Below are 18,475 nucleotides of genomic sequence, written 5' to 3'. Positions count from 1 at the left end.
TAGCAAGACCAAACTTATTGAGATTCAACATCACTACATAACATAGTTGGTTGAACAAGGATTAATCAAAATTGTAAAATACTATATAGATGATTAGATAGCATGTCTCTTCATAAATCCTTAGCTCGTGAAAGGTTATAGACAATAAAATAACTAGTTTAAGTCATTTTAAATAGTCATTATAGGGGAGAATGACATTAATAATCTCCATTGAATAATGTTTCTTCAAATTAATGTTTGTTTACTTATATGTAATTCTTCTGTCAAATATTGTAACCCTTGTTGGAATCAAGGGAACACTGAGAGGGGGAAGGTGAAATATTGCTTAGCAAATTTAACTTTAATGACCCGATCTTTTAGCCAATTTATGCAAATGAAGAAAAGTAAGTGTAGAAACACAAAGCCAAGATCAACAACACTATAACACCAAGATTTTTACTTGGAAACTCAGTTAAGGGAAAAAACATGGTGGCATTGAGACCCAGAATGTTATAATACTGTGATCAGGAGTATAATAATATTACAAGGGGAATGCACATGCATTCAGGCACACTGCTTAGAACTCACTGCTTAATTATAAAGAAGAGGGATACAACCCCCGAAGGATTCACTATCCTGCAAATTATATGTAATTGTCTAAACTGATTAATAGCATCTACAAATGCGAAAATGCAGTTCCGGTTAAGCACAAATAGTCTTCTTCCACTATTCTAGCATACTTCTTTGTTATGATATTCTACATTATACCGGAGCACAAATCACTCAACTGTGCAAGTGAAACTGTGCACAATCACTCATACATGCTTATTTCAATACCAATCACATGCCAAATGATCATATCAATCAGACTGATATATCCGCACCATCAAATTAAATCAAATCCATGTTGGCCCAAAAACCACATAACACACAACATGAAACGTATTACCCAAGTCAGCTCAATCTGATCCAAAAACAACTCAATGAATGAAAATAGGATGTCCACATGCTTTCCATATGCCGACTCATTAACCTCGAACACACAAACGACCATCAATATTACTTTGCATCATCTGTACAGCGAATCTTCACATGCTACTGCACCAAAACACTATTCTACTAGAAAAACGGTCTACCAAATCTTCTAATCAACACAAAACTTAACACTAGAGGCTACAAACCTAGAATAATGTGAATTACATATCCAAAATACATCTCGTAGATCCACAAATAAAAATAATCAACCAAAATAATCCGCTGACTACCAAACTATACATTATTCTTCTTACTGGACCTTACTGGTCCTCAATCAATCTTCCAGAATGAATGAATCATGAACTACAAATTATATATCTGACTCAAGTTGCCATCAATGACAACATCTTATCATCAATGCAGTGTCTCTTTCCAACTATCTCCCCCTTTGGCATTGATGGCAACAGTTAGTGAAAAATGACTAAGTGTCAGATCAAAACCAAAATCAAACTACCAGACTCAAAAGAAACAAAGAATCAATAATCTACCCTTAAGATCAATATTTTTCACTCATCTATTCTCCCCCTTTGACATCAATGACAAAAGCATAGTTGTGGAAATCAAAAATTCTATTTACACATGCACACACAATCCTTATATACTCACGAAAAATTGAAGATATCAACATAAGAATTTTTCAATGAATCCAAGTGGTTGTCCCAGCCTTTCTGCAGATTATCCAATACGGTTATGAACCCACTAAGAAAAATAAGCTTGTGCCTTTGTTGTCTTTACATCATTCGAATCACCACTAGCTAGAGCATCTTAATTAATTTTGAAAGCACTCTGCATAATGTCCAACTTAGGAGTAATAAGACTCCTAACTCCACTAACTCTCCAAATTATTTTATCCCAGTCATGGTTTAGGTTTCTAATTTTGTCAAGTAGAGATATTACCTGATTCTCACGACTACTCAATGATGTTGTCAGGGAATCAAGTGACTGCGATATGCGTTCAAGCTCATTCTCATGCACCTTAGACTTCTCAATATCTACAGTGAACTTGTTCAAGGATAGACGTGATTTGTACAATTTCCCACATTTGGACAATGCATCTTGCATGCTCTTCGCACATTCTCGTAATGTGGGTTTATCTTTAGCAATTATCCTTTTCAAAATTCGAAGCCTTTTTGCATTAAAATTATTTTGGACTTTTTCTTTGGTTGACCTTTAAAAAGACTCAAAATGTTTTTTTAAGTTGTACAATTAATCAAACTCTTTAATTGCCCATATGGAGTATCTGTAGTATCTTTCTGAAATGCGGGCATCAAATTTTTAAAAACACCGGTTGCCATGGTTAGCAACATACTATCCTCAATATGGGACTTCAAAAGATCTTCGTTGGCCTTGGGTTGTGCAAACGATGGAAGTTGAAGCTAGTGAATTGGGGACAAGGAAGCGAGGTTGACTAGAACTTGAATGAATTTTGGATCATCAATAATTTTCTTTCCCTTTCATTTCTCTGTAGTTTCTTTCGCTTCAGTCTTGATTTCAACCTTGACTTCCACTTTTTATTTTTCTACATTCTTCTCAGGAACCCAAGGGTCAACTGCAACAAGAAAAGGATTCTCAACCTTGTCCTTTCCTTCCTCTTCTTTCCTTGTTTCCTCTTCTCCAACTTCTCCTTGCACATTGACCTCTGCATGCTCACTTGACTGGACTTCTGGAATAGAAGTATTGAATCCAGTATCTGCTCGGCTTCTGGATTGAATTTTGATGTCGTGTCCTATTCTTCCAGATGAAGTTCTTCTTACCCTTTAGCCTTATTTACCTCATACTAATTATCTAACAAAACTTTTGTCAAAATATTTTCGGTTTCCTTGACAACTTCATCTATCTTTCCTAACATGATCTTGTTTACCCCGTGTCTACTCTTGAATTCGTTCTTTTCTAGATTAAGCAATCTATCTATCTCCTCTATAGTAATGACTGAACATAAGTTGACCAACACATATTCCTTCAGTCTCTCATCTTCCTTATTAGTTGTTGGTCTTCTAGCATCCAAAATGTTATACAAGGTCTTGGGTATGATTGATATTAGCTCAATAAATGCTTTACTATACACATTTAGGTATTCTATAGTAGCCTCTTCTAGTGTTCTCTTACCAGATTCATCAAAATTGTCATACCACTCAGATAGTGGTTTCAAGTTACCGTCCCTAACAACATCATTAACAATTTGTTCTAATGTTATAGAAGAACATTAATGATCTTTCCTTATTTCAAAGGTTCATCAAACTCAGATGCCTTAGATTTCTTACCATGTCTTTTTCTACCAAAAGGCTTCTCTTTTCAAACCTTGGTGACTTTTGGAGTTTGGGACTTCACTTCCTTCATGGCTTCATCAGATTCAGTCTATTTTTTATCCATAGTCACAAATCTGACTATCTTCCTCTTCTTTTCACCACCGGATGACTTGATTAAAGCTTTAGGTTTGCTTGCTAGCTTTGTAGGACTGGAGGAAGGAGTTGTGCTTCTGACTTGCTTAGGCTTAGGCACTTTTTCTTTTTCTTCCTTCTTCATAGAATACTCCTTAGAAAGAATTATTTATTCTCTATCTTTTTGGATAGCTTCTTTTTATGAAGTTTTAAAATTTTTTCGCTATATGTTCTAAATCTTTCATCATGGGGATCCACTAGTTTTCTTAACATATTATATACATATAGTTCCAAAATTTGTTCTTCGACTTCATAGCCCATAGGGATGATTCATACAGTTCGGGGCTCTACAAATTCCATCAAACACTGATCAGTATCTACCATGAAGCAAATTATGTCTTGATATTTCTCTACAATAGACTTAAGTATCCTTTCCCTATCATGCATTTCCTTGTAGAAGTCCTTGAAATAACCCCATAGATTCTTGCTTCAGACCTTGGAGTCATTGGAATTGTACAAGTGTTCCTAGATTTTAACTCCTACAGGTCTATGAAATGCCCATTGCACTAGACCAACACTCATAACCTCTTTCATAAAGTAGAAAAAAAAACATAGAAGTAGTGTTCTGAATTTGAAAGGATATTTCTTTTTTTCTTTGATCTTCTTGATATTCTTGATAAGCTCACTCTAGAGAAATTCAGAAAGATCATATTTCTTTTTCTCTCCCATTATCTCATATGCGTATATTTTCTCTGCTAAATAATAGATTTTGTACCCAATGACCATTGATGAAAAATTGATACTGTGTTCCAAATTATTGTTAATTGTCATCGCTCGTTTGTAAAATTTTGATCCTATCGCATTGATCAAAATTTCATTCTTCAGAACTTTTAGGGATGATAGTTCTTCGATAACACATAATCCAATCATGGCCTCAATGATTGTCTTAGTGATTTTGTGGGGCTTATCCAACTAGACAAATTCATCATGAACTTGACTCAAGATGAACCGGATCCATTCATCTTCATAAAAAATCAGAAATTTGACAAACTGTGCAAAACCCTTGTTCTCCGGTTCTTGAAATTTTGGTTTCAATATCGAGCTTTTGTCTACTAACTAATTGTTATACAAATTCAGCATTTGTGTGCTACCCAATTCATCAATGGGGAAGTGCGTATATACCCTAATATCTTCAAAATGTAGTACTTTATAGGGCGTCGATGAAAATGCACTCTCAGGATCATCTTCTATCAAAATGAATGGATGATTCTTGAAGCTCAGGCATGCACGCTCAGTGATTTCAATAACCAAATGAGTTGCAGTACCAAACGCAACCATCTTATCAAATTTAAATTTAAAACTTCAACTAAAAAAGGGGTTTCACTGTTAAATACCTTTCAACCGAATGCAAGATCACACATCAAATCTAGACATTGCTTCAAGATCCTTGCAAATTCTCCTTTGTTGTGCTCTTTTTCTCTTCTGATTTGAATGAAAAGTGAGAAATGAATGGTTAGTTCACCTTTTATCCTTCACATACCTAAATTTTCACTATAATAAATGCACTTAACCCTAATACTTCTGGATACTCTTAATTTCACAAAGATATTTTGTGAACCTTTAGATTCTTATGAAAATCCATCATAAATATTTGCAATCACCATATATCCCTCTGTAACCTACCAAAATTAGGCACAGATCTTAGACAAGGGGTTTGAAAGATTTTTATGAAAGCTTCCCCCAAGGCCAGATGCCTTAGCTTAGTTGCTGAATGAGGTTCTAGCACCAGAATTAGGTGCGAACCCATTTCCTGCCTCAGAATCACTCTTCTTGACCCATTTCTTCTTGTACTACTCCCTGATTTGTTCAACCTTTTCTTTGCCCTTATCATCAGATTTATTCTTGTCTGTCAGAGCACTCTTGTTCACATTCTTGCTTTTACAAAATTTAGCAATGTGACTAGATTTGTTGCAAGCATAGAAAATAATCTTGTTTCTTTGATTAGGCCTAGAATTACTTTGATTTCCATTTGATCTATATTGGTTAGAAATATGTCCAAATCTTCCACAAGCATATAATTGTATATTTCTCCTATTTACCATACTTCTACATTCAACTAACTTATGACCATATTTATTACAATTGAAACATTGTTTGGAGAATGATAAATTAATTTGATTTGCTTTATTTTTGCATTGACTTTCCATATGACCAAATTTATTGCAAACAAAGAATTTACCATTAAATGTATAAGCATTAGGTTGTCTTACCGAAGATCTCTTGTTCTTCTGAGATTTAGTATTGCTTTGCCTAGATCCAGAGCTTTCTCCTTTCTCAAATCCAAGTCCTCCTATATCACCTTTATTCTTCTGACTTTGTATCATTTCATCTAGCTTAGCTGAGATAGCATTGGATTTTTCTTTGTACTCTTTAGCAGTGGTAATTTCATGTGTCAAAATTATGATCTATCATTCAAACTCTTCCTCATTATTTTTGGATTGTATAAATTCAAGCTTCAGCAGGTCATTTTCATTATTTAGTATGCAACATTCATTAGATCTATCCTTTAGCGACTAAGTCAAGATTTCCTCATTCTTCTTCTTGTATTCAATTTCCTTTGTCGATTTCATCACAATGGATTCCATCTCAATCTTTTAAAATACATTAACTCTAGCAAGTATGTCAAATTATTTTGTCTTTTCTTTCAGGGCTTCTTCATCAATGCTTTGACCTTCTTTTTCCTGAAGTTGATCAACAAGATCCTTTCTCTTTTTCTTGGACTTACTCAGTTTCTCCTTTAATGTCTGAATGAAATTTTCAGCATCCTTGAGATTTGTTTTCAATTCATGGACTTTGGCTTTGGACTGATCAAGATCATCAAGTGAAACAAGTAGCTATTGTCTAAGACCATTGGAATCCATTAAGACACCTTCTCGGATATCCCTCAACTTGTTAGGCTCCTTCTGAGGAACTAGGATCTGATACCAATTATTGGGATCATGGGAATACTCATAGAGGGGGGTGAATCAATGTTTAGAAAGTTTAACTTTAATGATCTAATCTTGTAACCATTTTATGCAAATGAAGAAAAGTAAGTGCAAAAACACAAAGCCAAGATCAACAACACCATAACACGAAGATTTTTAATTGGAAACCCAGTTAAGGGAAAAACCATGGTGGGATTGAGACCCACAATATTATAACACTATGATCAGGAGTATAATAATATTACAAGGGGAACGCACATGCATTCAGGAAAACTACCTAGAGCTTACTGCTCAATTACAAAGAAGAGGGCTACAACCCCCGAAGGACTCACTATCCTACAAATGATTACAAATGATAACTAATTATTTGAAATGATGAATAACATCTACAAATGCCAAAATATAGTTCCAGTTAAGCATAAATAATATTCTTCCACTATTCTAGCACACTGCTCTAGTACTCTACTTTGTTATGATCATTATGCCAGAGCATAAATATCTCAACCGTACAAGTGAAACTGCACACAATCGCTCATACATGCTTCTTTCAACACCAACCACATGCCAAATGATCATATCAATTAGACTAATATATCTACACCATCAAATTAAATCAAATCCATGTTGGCCCAAAAACCGCATAACATGCAACACGAAATGTACTACCCAAGTTGACTGAATCCGATCCAAAAACAATTAATTGAACCAAAAAAAGATGTCCACATGCTTCCCATATATTGGATAATCAACCTTGAACACACAAACAACCATCAAAATTACTCTACATGATCCGCACAATGAATCTTCACATGCTACTACACCAAAACACTGATCTACCAAAAAAACCATCTACCAGATATTCCAATCAACACCAAACTTAACACTAGAGGCCACAAACCTATAATAAGGTAAATTGCATAGCCATAATACATCTCCGAGATCTACAAAGAACAATACTCAGCCAAAATAATCCATTGACCACCAAACTATACACTCTACTAGATACATTGTTCTTCTTACTTAGCCTTACTGGTCTTCAATCAATCTTCTGAAATGAATGAATCGTTAACTACAGATTGGATATTTGACTCAATTTGTCATCAATGACAACATATGATCATTAATGTAGTTTTTCTTTCCAATAACCCTTTACAATTTCATTGTCCTTTTTGGGCCCTTGCTTTAGTGTCCTTTCTCATAACTCATTTCAAGCCTATTTTTGGCCCTATCACATCTAAACTATCATCATATACTAATAGTGTGACTAGATCCTATGTCTTACGACCTTGCACTTAGAAACCATCTTTCTCTAGTCCTATTCATAGTGAAATAAGTCACTTAGCACCATAATCCCAATGCATTGGAGTGTCAGTCCCTACAAAAGGAACCCAAAATTAGACATGTGTGAGTGTTAGTTCCCATCATTCTTGATCCGATCCTGATATTTTCACTTGACCATTCAAATTCATTCTAAAGTAGGAAATACCATGTAAGCACTATATAAATGAGTCATTTCACATTCATAAAGAATCCATTATAGCCTTATATGTTCTATGAGATACATATTCTTGAGTAAATATTATGATTCTAAGTATTAAGCATTATGGAGTACCAACCTATATCAACCTACATGCAAGTATGTTGTCATGATTGATCTTGTTATGTTATTTCTTGTCATGTTGCGACATCAAAACTTGAAGGACTTATCTAAAGAGAATTTCATCACCACCATTATCAATTCCTAAGGTAATATCATTTCAATTTTGATTTAGCCTCTGCCCTACATCATCATAGCTATAAAGAGGGTGAAAAAAAAAATATGGGATTTGACCTAGGCAAGCCCCTATATAGAAATGTCACTCCTCTATATGTGTAGGTTATAAATTAGATAGTCAAAAGAATTCAAAATTGTACAAAGGAAACCAACATACATAGGTCTAGAGTTTGAACTGGTAAAAAATCCTAGTCTATGACACATATCACACTTGACTAACACTTTTAGGTTGAATTTCAGAGGGGATGATCTATAATGCTTATTAATATAGAATCTAAAGCCTCAATTGATAAAGACACCTCTAGGTCTAACTATCTCACTTGATATCATTTCTAGACCCTGATTTTAATAACATGTTCTTCTTTACATCTCATCTCCATCTATGTACTTTTGTGCCTACTTTTTATTATGTATCTATCCAACAAATTTGACTTCTTAGAAACATAAAGCATCCATACTAGGTCTATGTCTGAAAAATGATCTAAGAACATACTTTCTATTATGAGATTCCAATCCCCTAACATTCCAACTATAAATGTTTAATCTCATTTAAGGATATGGTGTTGGCAATTGACACTCATTCAGTGAATTTTCATGGTTGATTATTTGTTTAGGGTTTCCATTGATGGAAAATATTCATGGAGATTTGCTCCAATAGTCATAGTTCTTCTTAACTGGAAGTGGGTGTTAACCGATATTTCAGGATAAAGAGAGTAGTTTTGGTCTGGAAGCTTTCTGGTGATTGCGGTGCTATGAGTCATGTATGGATTGATTGAGGTGACATAGTAAAATAATCTTATTGTTGTTTTGGTGGTCCGCATTTATCGTTTGTGATCTGGTCAAGCGGATATGTGACTACACCTTACACTAGCAGGATGACATGGTAAATGATCTATTTTTTTATTGCAGATATATAAGACTAGTGTTGATGATTTTTGGTGGATGATATGATTGTATGCAAGATAGTGGTGACCAAGAATCAGTTTTGGTACAGTTTCACATGAGCATTCTTGATTCAGTAGCTAAATAAGATAGTGAACATGACATAACTGAGCAGAACAACAGAGGTGATTCAGTCAGTATTTTTGGCACTCAACTAGGACTCATCCAAGCATTGTAGATGATATTTTGGAGTTCATTTTTCTATAATTCATTATTGTAATTAATCAGTAAGGTAGTGAGCCTATTGGGGTTGTATCCCTTATTGTATTTTAGCAGTGAGCTCTAGGCAGTGTACCTAAATTCATGTGCATTCGCATATTGTAATATCATTTTGCTATTGTAGTGTCATAAAATTGCAACCCTAGCTATTTTCAACTACATTAGGGTCCTCACACATGTGAAATCAAATTCCCTAGCTTGATCAGAGACCAAAGACTTCTCAACCTTCAAAATTTGCTTCTCCCTTGCCCTCCGCACTGCCCTATCTGCACTCTAACTTGGAGAAAGGGGTAGTAAAATGGCATGGAACCCCTCTCCCTACCCTATTTTGGGGCAGGACCCTTCCTAACTCTGCATTGAAGGTTGTGTAGTGAGCAGGAAAACATTCCCGATGTCAGTCTGTGACGAAAATCAGTTTCATTAACCCTAATTGACAAGTATTTAAGTTGCATTTTCCCTCTCATTTGGACAAGTTGGATGAGTGGGAAGTTTATATGAGATCAAGCATTCAAGAGCATTCAATAATTCAAGCATTCCTTTCCATCATTGAGTTCTCAAGTCTCCCTTCAAGGCTAGGTGTTGCATTCAAATCAAGGATTCAACCATTGAAGAGGAGATTCATTCCAACATTCAATCCCACACATGATAAATATACCTACATTCTATCTGCAACCTCGCTTGAGGTGATTTACCTTATAGTCTTTCATTTACATTTACTTGCAAGTACTCTCTTTCATCATTTGGTTAATTCCAAACTGGGGTTTAACCTGAAGGGAAACCCTCAATCCCAACCCATTTTCCTCTCTTTTTTGTGTGTAGCTTGCAGGGTTTTTGTTGTACTTTTGGATTTGGACTCCATTTACAAAGGCGAAAACCCCTTTTCGTTTCACTGATTTTTTGGAGGACCATGTATACTTTTGCCATGGTTTGGACTTTTCCTCAAATTCTCAGGGCGGCTTCATCTTGACATATTACTACCAAATCCAAGTGCACAACATCATCCCACACTCCGATCTTGAGTTATTATCAGTTCTTCATCTCTTTTCACTTAGTCTATACATCATTCAATCAATTCCTTTCCATTTTAAATAGAAGAGGGGATTATCTTATCATTTTTATTTTATTCAAAATCCTATCTTCTTCTTTGGAGGTTGAATCTAGTGAATCCCCCCCCCCCCTTCTTCCAATGTAATGCATGAAAAGTGTTTGAAAGGAAATCCATAGTGAAACTCTCATCTCTCCTTGGAGGGAAAGGGTTGTTTTCCTCTTGATCTCTCATTAACACATTTTTCACCCACCATTACATTTTGGTTAAATTAAATTTTGTGAAACCGACGTCTTGCATGCTTTCCTTTGAACAAAACTGCATATTTTTCATTTGCAAGTTTCAAATTTCTGTAAACATAGTGGTTAAATCATTAAAAACCCTAGTTTTTAAAATTAAAATTGAACTTGTGATTTGTAAAAAATTCTTGTGGTTATCTTAATTCTGAAAAAAAATTTCTTTGTCAAACTCAATTTCCTCATTGTCTTGTTCAATTTGCAAATCAAATTTACAAAATTAAGTGGTTACTTGTTGAAACCCTAATTTTCAAAAATCATCTTGAACTTGTGCAAAAATCGGATTTTCATTTAATTTTCAGATTTTTTATTGTTCTTATACTTGTTTTCATTCGTACAATTCATATTTTCAATTTCACTCCTTTTTGCCAAAATTTAAATTTTAAAATTAAGTGGCTAGGTCATAAAATCCCAATTTTCAAATTTAATTGGATTTTGTGCAAATTTCAATCAATTTCATTCCAATTCAGATTTCTGAACATTTTCAAGGTGTCCCTATCCATTAGGTTTGACATTTTTCAAATTTGCAATTCAATTCCTCTTTTTCTTCAAAACCCTCATAGGGTCCTATTTTTACATTTGAACCTTAATTTCACCCATCTAGAAATTGTAAAATTCGCCATTTTTTTGGGGATAGATTTGAAATCATCATAATATTTATCCCTTAATATTTTGAAAAAAGTTGGTCGGACCATGTGCATTCCTACCACGGTCCTCGGCTTTTTTCCTGAAATTTCGGGAGACTGTTATGATTGTAATTTAATCCCCTAAATCCAAAAGATTGGTTGATTTTGTTGATTTTGGATCCCTCTAGAATTTAAAATACCTCCAAAATTCAACATTTCAAATTTTAAGAAAGTTTTTTAAAATTAAGAGGTTAATTATAATATGCCCTGATTTTAAAAATTCTGATTTTAAAATTAAGTGGTATTCCGTTGGCTCTAATTTTAAAATTCTAGTTTCCTTTAATTTTTGGAAATTGTGTCATCATATTCCTCCAACAAAGTTCAACTTGTGTAATCATTATTTTCTTAAATTTTGCATTACTAAATTTTGTGAGCTTTGTTCCTTTACTTCAAATTCAATATTCAAATTTTCCCTCTAGTGCATGAGTTTTACCACTGTTAGTCCTACCTATAGTATCCCTGTTACACGAAGCATTAGAATTAAGGCCTCCCAAGGTTTAATTACCCAGGAGATGGCACCTAATTTGGGTGACTTCTTTAATGAGGATCATGCTAATTCTTCCCATCCTAATCATGTGCTTATTCACCCCATTGATGAATCCCATGATGAAGAAGAAGCTTTAAGTAGGGTCTCTATAGATCAAATTTCCATATTGAACAATCAATTTGATAAATGTCAACAATGGATGTCCGAAGAATACCCTAATAGTGAATCTCTTCCATTAATTGAAGGCCTTAAGAACATTATTCAAAGTGATAAGAATGGAATTGATATATTGTGTGGCATTGCATATATTGCTGATTCTAATGTCATGCCTATCAAGAGTTATGCCGAAACCCTAGGTTATTCACAACCTTAAATACAAGTCACTCCTTCAATTCCTTTGACTACTCTCATGACTAGTATTCCTACTTTTACACCCAACATCATGGCTACATCAACTCAAAATTTCATCCCTACAACCATTAGTCATGGGGGCAATCCCTCTTCTTCATTTAATTACCTCCATCTTTACCTATGTCTTCCATAAGTATTCTTATTATTCCTCAACCAATCAATGTGATACAAGGGGGCAATTCTTTCAACAACTTTGTTCCTCCTTTAAGTGTCCCTTTTCCTACCCAATCATCACATCTAAACTACCACCACCTTATTCTCAGTCCATGCCTTCTTTCAATAATATCACACCACCTTCTCAATCAACTATGTTTAACCTCAATTATTCTACTGAAGAAACCATTAACAATCTTTCTCAAACCGTGTCTTCCTTACAACAACAAATTGCTTCTATGAGTCGATCCAAGTTTAGTGTTCCCACCTTTGATGTTGTGAGCCCATTTTCTCTTGATATTATTAAGTTGTGCCACCTAAACATGTTGAGGTCCCTCAATTAGAACTCTATAATTGAAAAGATGATCCTCTTATGCATGTCAAAACATTTCAAACCTTGTGTACCGATTTTTCTTATAATTAAAGATTGTTTGTAACATTGTTTACAAGAACACTAAGAGATAAGGCTTTACAATGGTGTTTCTCTTTTCCTTCTCTTCAACAACTGGCAAATGCTTTCATCCAACAATTTCAAAACAACATTGGTCCTAAAATCACTTTGGCTGATTTAATGCATTGCAAACAAGGTGTTAAAGAAAAAGTGACTGATTTCATTAGTAGTTATAGGCATTTGTGTGCTCAAATTTCTTTTCCAATACTAGATAATGATATTGAAAGAATTTTCAATTCTAATTTGCAAAAAAATATCAGGAAAAAGATTCTTTTGTTTGAGTTTACTTCCTTTCCGCAGTTGTATGCAACACTACACAATTATCAACTGACTGTGAGTCAAATGGAGCAATCAACTCCTATGGCTCCAAGTGATAAGGGGGAGAGTGTTCAACAACTATTTGTGAATTTCAAACCAAAAATAAGATTCATCAAGTTCAATGATACAATCAACAATAACAATGTGAATGCTATAATAGGTGTGCCTTCTATTTCTAAATTTTTCCAAAGAGAAAGACAATTTACCCCTTTGAATGAATATTTACATAGTATTATGTCTTAGTTGTTGCAAAGAAATGTTATCAAGTTTCCTCCTATAAAACAAGTTTATCCTTCTAAACTTGCATCCCCTTATTTTGATAACAATTCATTTTGTCAATTTCATCGCATTGAAACATAAGATTCAAGATTTGATTGATACCAATACTATATCTGTGATAGGTTTGAATGATAAAGGGAATAAATTAGTAACTCCTCCTAATCAAAATCTTAAGATTTTCATTGATCCCTTACCTTCTCATACCTTTAACGTGATTGAGATTGTGGCTACTTCTTTCTCTACTGAGGAATTCACCTCTATGGCTCCGAACTTGATAAATATGGTAGAAAAACAAGATACACCTAAGGATCATTGTATTACATTTGACCCTAGTTAGACCATTAGAGCACCCGATAGCCCTTTATACATAGTTGTGAAGGTTAATGACATCCCTTGTCATGGTGCACTTATTGATCCCTCTTTCATGGTTAATGTCGTCACTGAGGAGTATCTTTTCACTTTACAATTGCATAAACCAATATATGATGCTTCTAATGTGGTTGTGAAGTTATTTTATGGCTTCTCTTGTCCTACCATTGGCTCTATCACCCTTCCTATTGAATTTCATACTAATCCATGGATGTCGACTTTGTTATCATAACCTCTTCCGAGAAATTCCATGTGAAGTTGGGCTATTGCTTCTCCAATCCACAAGTGTATGAAATTTCCTCACAATGGAGAAATCATAACCATGAACCATAGCTTATTTTGTCCATACGAAAGAAGCCCTAATGTTCCTATTGATTTCTTTTGGCCTAAAAAATTTCAATCTCTTCCATTAAGGAACGATGCTCTTTTTCAATCTTATCAAAAATGGAAGAAAGATATGATCTTATCCTTAAGTCAACCTAGATCCCCACCACTTCACATTCCTATCATTCTTGAAGATAATGTTCTTCCCCTAATAGATAAAACTAATCTCCCCCCTAAGGAAGATTGTCAACCTATTCCTATGGATGTGACTACACCTTCTCCTAAGATGAACAACAATATTCTTTCTAAGGTTAGATATGTACCTCCTCCTCATGATGGACCTGGTCTCCTTCCTACACCTAATATTCCTTATTTGTTGTTAGAGTATTCGGGTATTTACTTGATTAATTAAACATTATTTATTTAATTATTTAAGTTCCCTTTATCTCTTTTACACTTGAGCTAACTTTAGGTGCATATAATTAATTTTTTTAATTAATTATTATGTGCAAACCTAGGTTTTCCCTTTTTAGGGTTTCTTGACCTATTAAAGGTTGAGTTCTTTCTTTTCATTGTAAGAATCACATTCCATATTTTTGTGAATATTGAGCTCTCTCTTTTTGAGCATATTCTTTGTGTTTTGTATGTTCTTCAGATTTTGCTTCATTGCTTCTCCTTGTAACAAGTTATTTGGCTTGTAGAAGATCTTCAGGCTCCTGTGGTGTTGTATTTTCTCAACTCCTATATTTGTATGGTGTAGTTCCACCTCCTTCCTATTATCAAGATAAAAGACCTGCTTCTCCTCTTGTTCAACCTAAAAGACCTCAACCTAAACCTTCAACTATCAAGGGGAGAAACATTCATACTTTTTCAAATGTTCCTCCTCCTTCTCAGCCTTCCATTAAGACTCGATGGAATTGTTGTGCAAGAGAATGTTGATGAAGACACTATGTTCAAGCTCATGAAATTGCCCCTCAAAATAGTCAATCTCCTAAGGCTCCAATAGTTGATATTGTTCCCTTTTCTCCCAAGAAATATATTGAACCTACATCTCCAAATCATAAGTTGCGCAAAACATGTGACGGTTTTACCCCTATTTGTATTCGTGCTCCTCTTTCTATAAATCTTGATGAAGAAATGAGTCAAAATGTTATTCATGATGGCAATACAACTCCTAATGCTTCTGATAGTGAGTATGAATATGTTGATGTGGACAAGCATTTATCAACTGAATTTTCACAAACCCTAATCCTAGCTCCTAGAACCGAACAAAGTGACTTACCACATGAGCATAGTCCTTTTTTTGATCTTGTGATAGCTCCATCCGCTGTGCTTGATGTCGCTCATCTGGCATGTTGCTTTCCTTCTTAAAATAGTGATCAACAAGATCAAGAGGCGGATGTTGTGCTAGGTTAGCAATATTAGCAATGTAGATCTTCTCTTTCTCTCCTTTCTTGCTCTTTTGTGACCATTCTTCTATGTGTATCCTTGTTCATCTATTGTTCCCTTAATGTTTATTTGGGGATGATGCAAATCATTGAGATCTCTTTTGGTCTCTCTCATGTTGACTTGAAAGACACCCTCTCTTCCCTTTCTTCCAAGGAAGTTTCCTTTCTTTTGAGAATAATGATTATTATATGCACATACATATATGATATACATGAGTTATCATACAACATAGTTACCCCAAGGAAAGAGAAACTACCTCATGTTTTGTTTTCACTATCCTTATGTTTATTCCTTGATTGGGGTCTAAATCCTTGTGATAACGTTCTCCCTCTCTTCTCTCTCTCTTGGGTGTATCCCACCTTAAAGAAATCACTCCCACTAAGGCATGTGAGATCACTTTAAGGTGGGGGCATACACTCGACTCATATTTTTCTTCTTGATACTTAGAATTACTTAGTGAACTCTATTGCTTTGTAATCTTTGGTATCCTTTCTCTGATGACTCATAGTGAGGGGATCTTTTCTACTTCCAGTCATGGTTCTCCCCTTCTCGATCTTCCCTTTTACTTTGTCAATTGAAGTTGTAAGATTCTAAGTCTAGTGGGGGCTTGGCGCATCTTTCCTCCTTGATGTGATAAAAGTCTTTCAATATTGTTTCCTTGTACTTTACCAATAGTATTGGTGTATGCTTATACTCTCACTAAATTGGGGGCTAAATGTAGTGTCATAAAATTGAGACCCTAGAAATTTTTTATCGCATTAGGTTCCTCATGCATGTGAAATCGAATCCCCTAGCTTGATCGGAGATCAGAGACTACTCAACCCTCAGAATCTGCTTCTCCCTTGCCCTCTGCACGACCCTATCTACACTCTGCCCTAGAGAAAGGGGCATGAAAGGGGCATCGATGCCCTATTTTGGGGTAGGACCCTTCCTAAGTGTGCATTATAGGTTGTGTAGTGAGCGGGAAAAATTCCCTGATGTCAACCTGTGACGAAAATCAGTTTCATTAACCCTAATTGACAAGTATTTAAGTTGCATTTTCCCTGTCATTTGGACAAGTTGGATAAGTTGGATGAGTTGGAAGTTTACATGAGATCAAACATTCAAGAGAATTCAAGCTTTCAAGCATTCCTTTCCAGCATTGAGAATTCTCAAGTCTCCCTTCAAGGCTAGGTGTTGCATTCAAGTCAAGGATTAAACCATTGAAGAGGAGATTCATTCGAGCATTCAATTCCACACAAGAAAGTCTACCTACATTCTATCTACAACCTCCCTTGAGGTGATTTTCATCATAGTCTTTCATTTACATTTACTTGCAAGTACTCTCTTTCATCATTTGGTTAAATCCACACTGGGGTTTGACCTAAAGTCAAACCCCCAATCCTAATCCATTTTCTTCTCTTTTTTATGTGTAGGTTGTAGGTGTGCAACTATACTTTCTAATTTGGTCTCTATTTGTAGAGGCGGAAAAACCCTTTTTGTTTCACGGATTTTTATGAGGACTTTGTACACTTTCACCACGGTCTGGGCAAATTTTCCTCAAATTTATAGGGTGGCTTTGCCTCAACATATTACTACCAGATCCAGGTTCACAACATCATCCCACACTCTGATCTTGAGTTATTATCAGTTCTTCATCTCTTTTCACTTAGTCTCTATATATAATCCAATCAATTCCTTTCCATTTCAAATAGAAGAGGGGTTTAAGTTATCATTTTCATTTCATTCAGAGTTTTATCTTCTTCTTTGGAGGTTGAATCGAGTGAATTTTCCCCCCCTATTCCAACATAATATGTGAAAAGTGTTTGAAGGGAAATCCGTAGTGAAACTCTCATCTCTCCTTGGAGGGAAAGGGTATTTTTCCTCTTGATCTCTTATTCACACATTTTGCACCCACCATTACATTTTGGTGACATTACAGCTACTGGCCATAGTGGAATAATATTGTGGGTTCAAATCCCACCATGGTTTTTCCCATTTGGGTTTCCACATAGAAATCTGGTGTTATAATTTTGTGGTTGATTGTTTAATGTTTCTACATTTCAGTTTCAAGTGTATGCTTCTGGTGGTTTTAAGTTAAGATTGAAAATAAGCAAATTAGTAGATCACTAATTCATCCCACCCTCTCAATGATCCCTGATTCCAACAATTTGTATTAGAGCTTGGTTCCTCTAAGGAAGCTAAACCACTTGAGGAAGGTTCGGGAGATTAACTCAATAGATTCCGGTTTTTAGAGACAACTCAGTGTGGCACTTGAGTATCTTGATGCAGCAATAAATGAGATTACTTCTTTGAAAAGAAACTTGAATGCTGCTGATGATTTCATTAATGACTTGAAGGATCAAGTGAGCACATCAAGAGACAAAAGAAAAGAATTGATGGAGAAGCTAAAGGAGAAAGAAGATCAAGTCATGGAAAATCAGGATAAAGCTAAGGAATAGGACAAACTTGAGAGAAAAAATGATGCCTTCAAGAATGAGATGCAATCCATTATGATGAGGGTGACTAAGGAGATTGAGGACTAGAATAAGAATGAAGAAAATTTGGCACAATCATTGAAGGAAAGAGTTGATGAATGCTTTGGGCTTACCTATGAGAATGATCGGTTGAAGCTTGAGATGACACGGTCAAGGAATAATGGTCAAGAAATTGAAAGACAGATTGCATCCTTAAGGGATGAACTTTCTACTGCTAATGATTACAAAACCAAATTCAAAGCTATCTCAGCAAGGCTTTATGAGATGCTGGAAAGTCAGAGATATGGGAAGGACATGCAAGGAATTGGATTTAAGAAAGGTGAATCCTATAGATCTGGACAAAGCAATGCAAAACCTTATCTGAAGAAGAGAATGAATCCTCTGAAAGATAACCTAATGCTCATAAATTTAATGGT

Source organism: Cryptomeria japonica, chromosome 2, assembly GCF_030272615.1.
Source record: "Cryptomeria japonica chromosome 2, Sugi_1.0, whole genome shotgun sequence".
Lineage (NCBI taxonomy): Eukaryota > Viridiplantae > Streptophyta > Pinopsida > Cupressales > Cupressaceae > Cryptomeria > Cryptomeria japonica.
The sequence above is the reverse complement of the archived record's forward strand: the minus strand, read 5'-3'. Positions refer to the sequence as shown.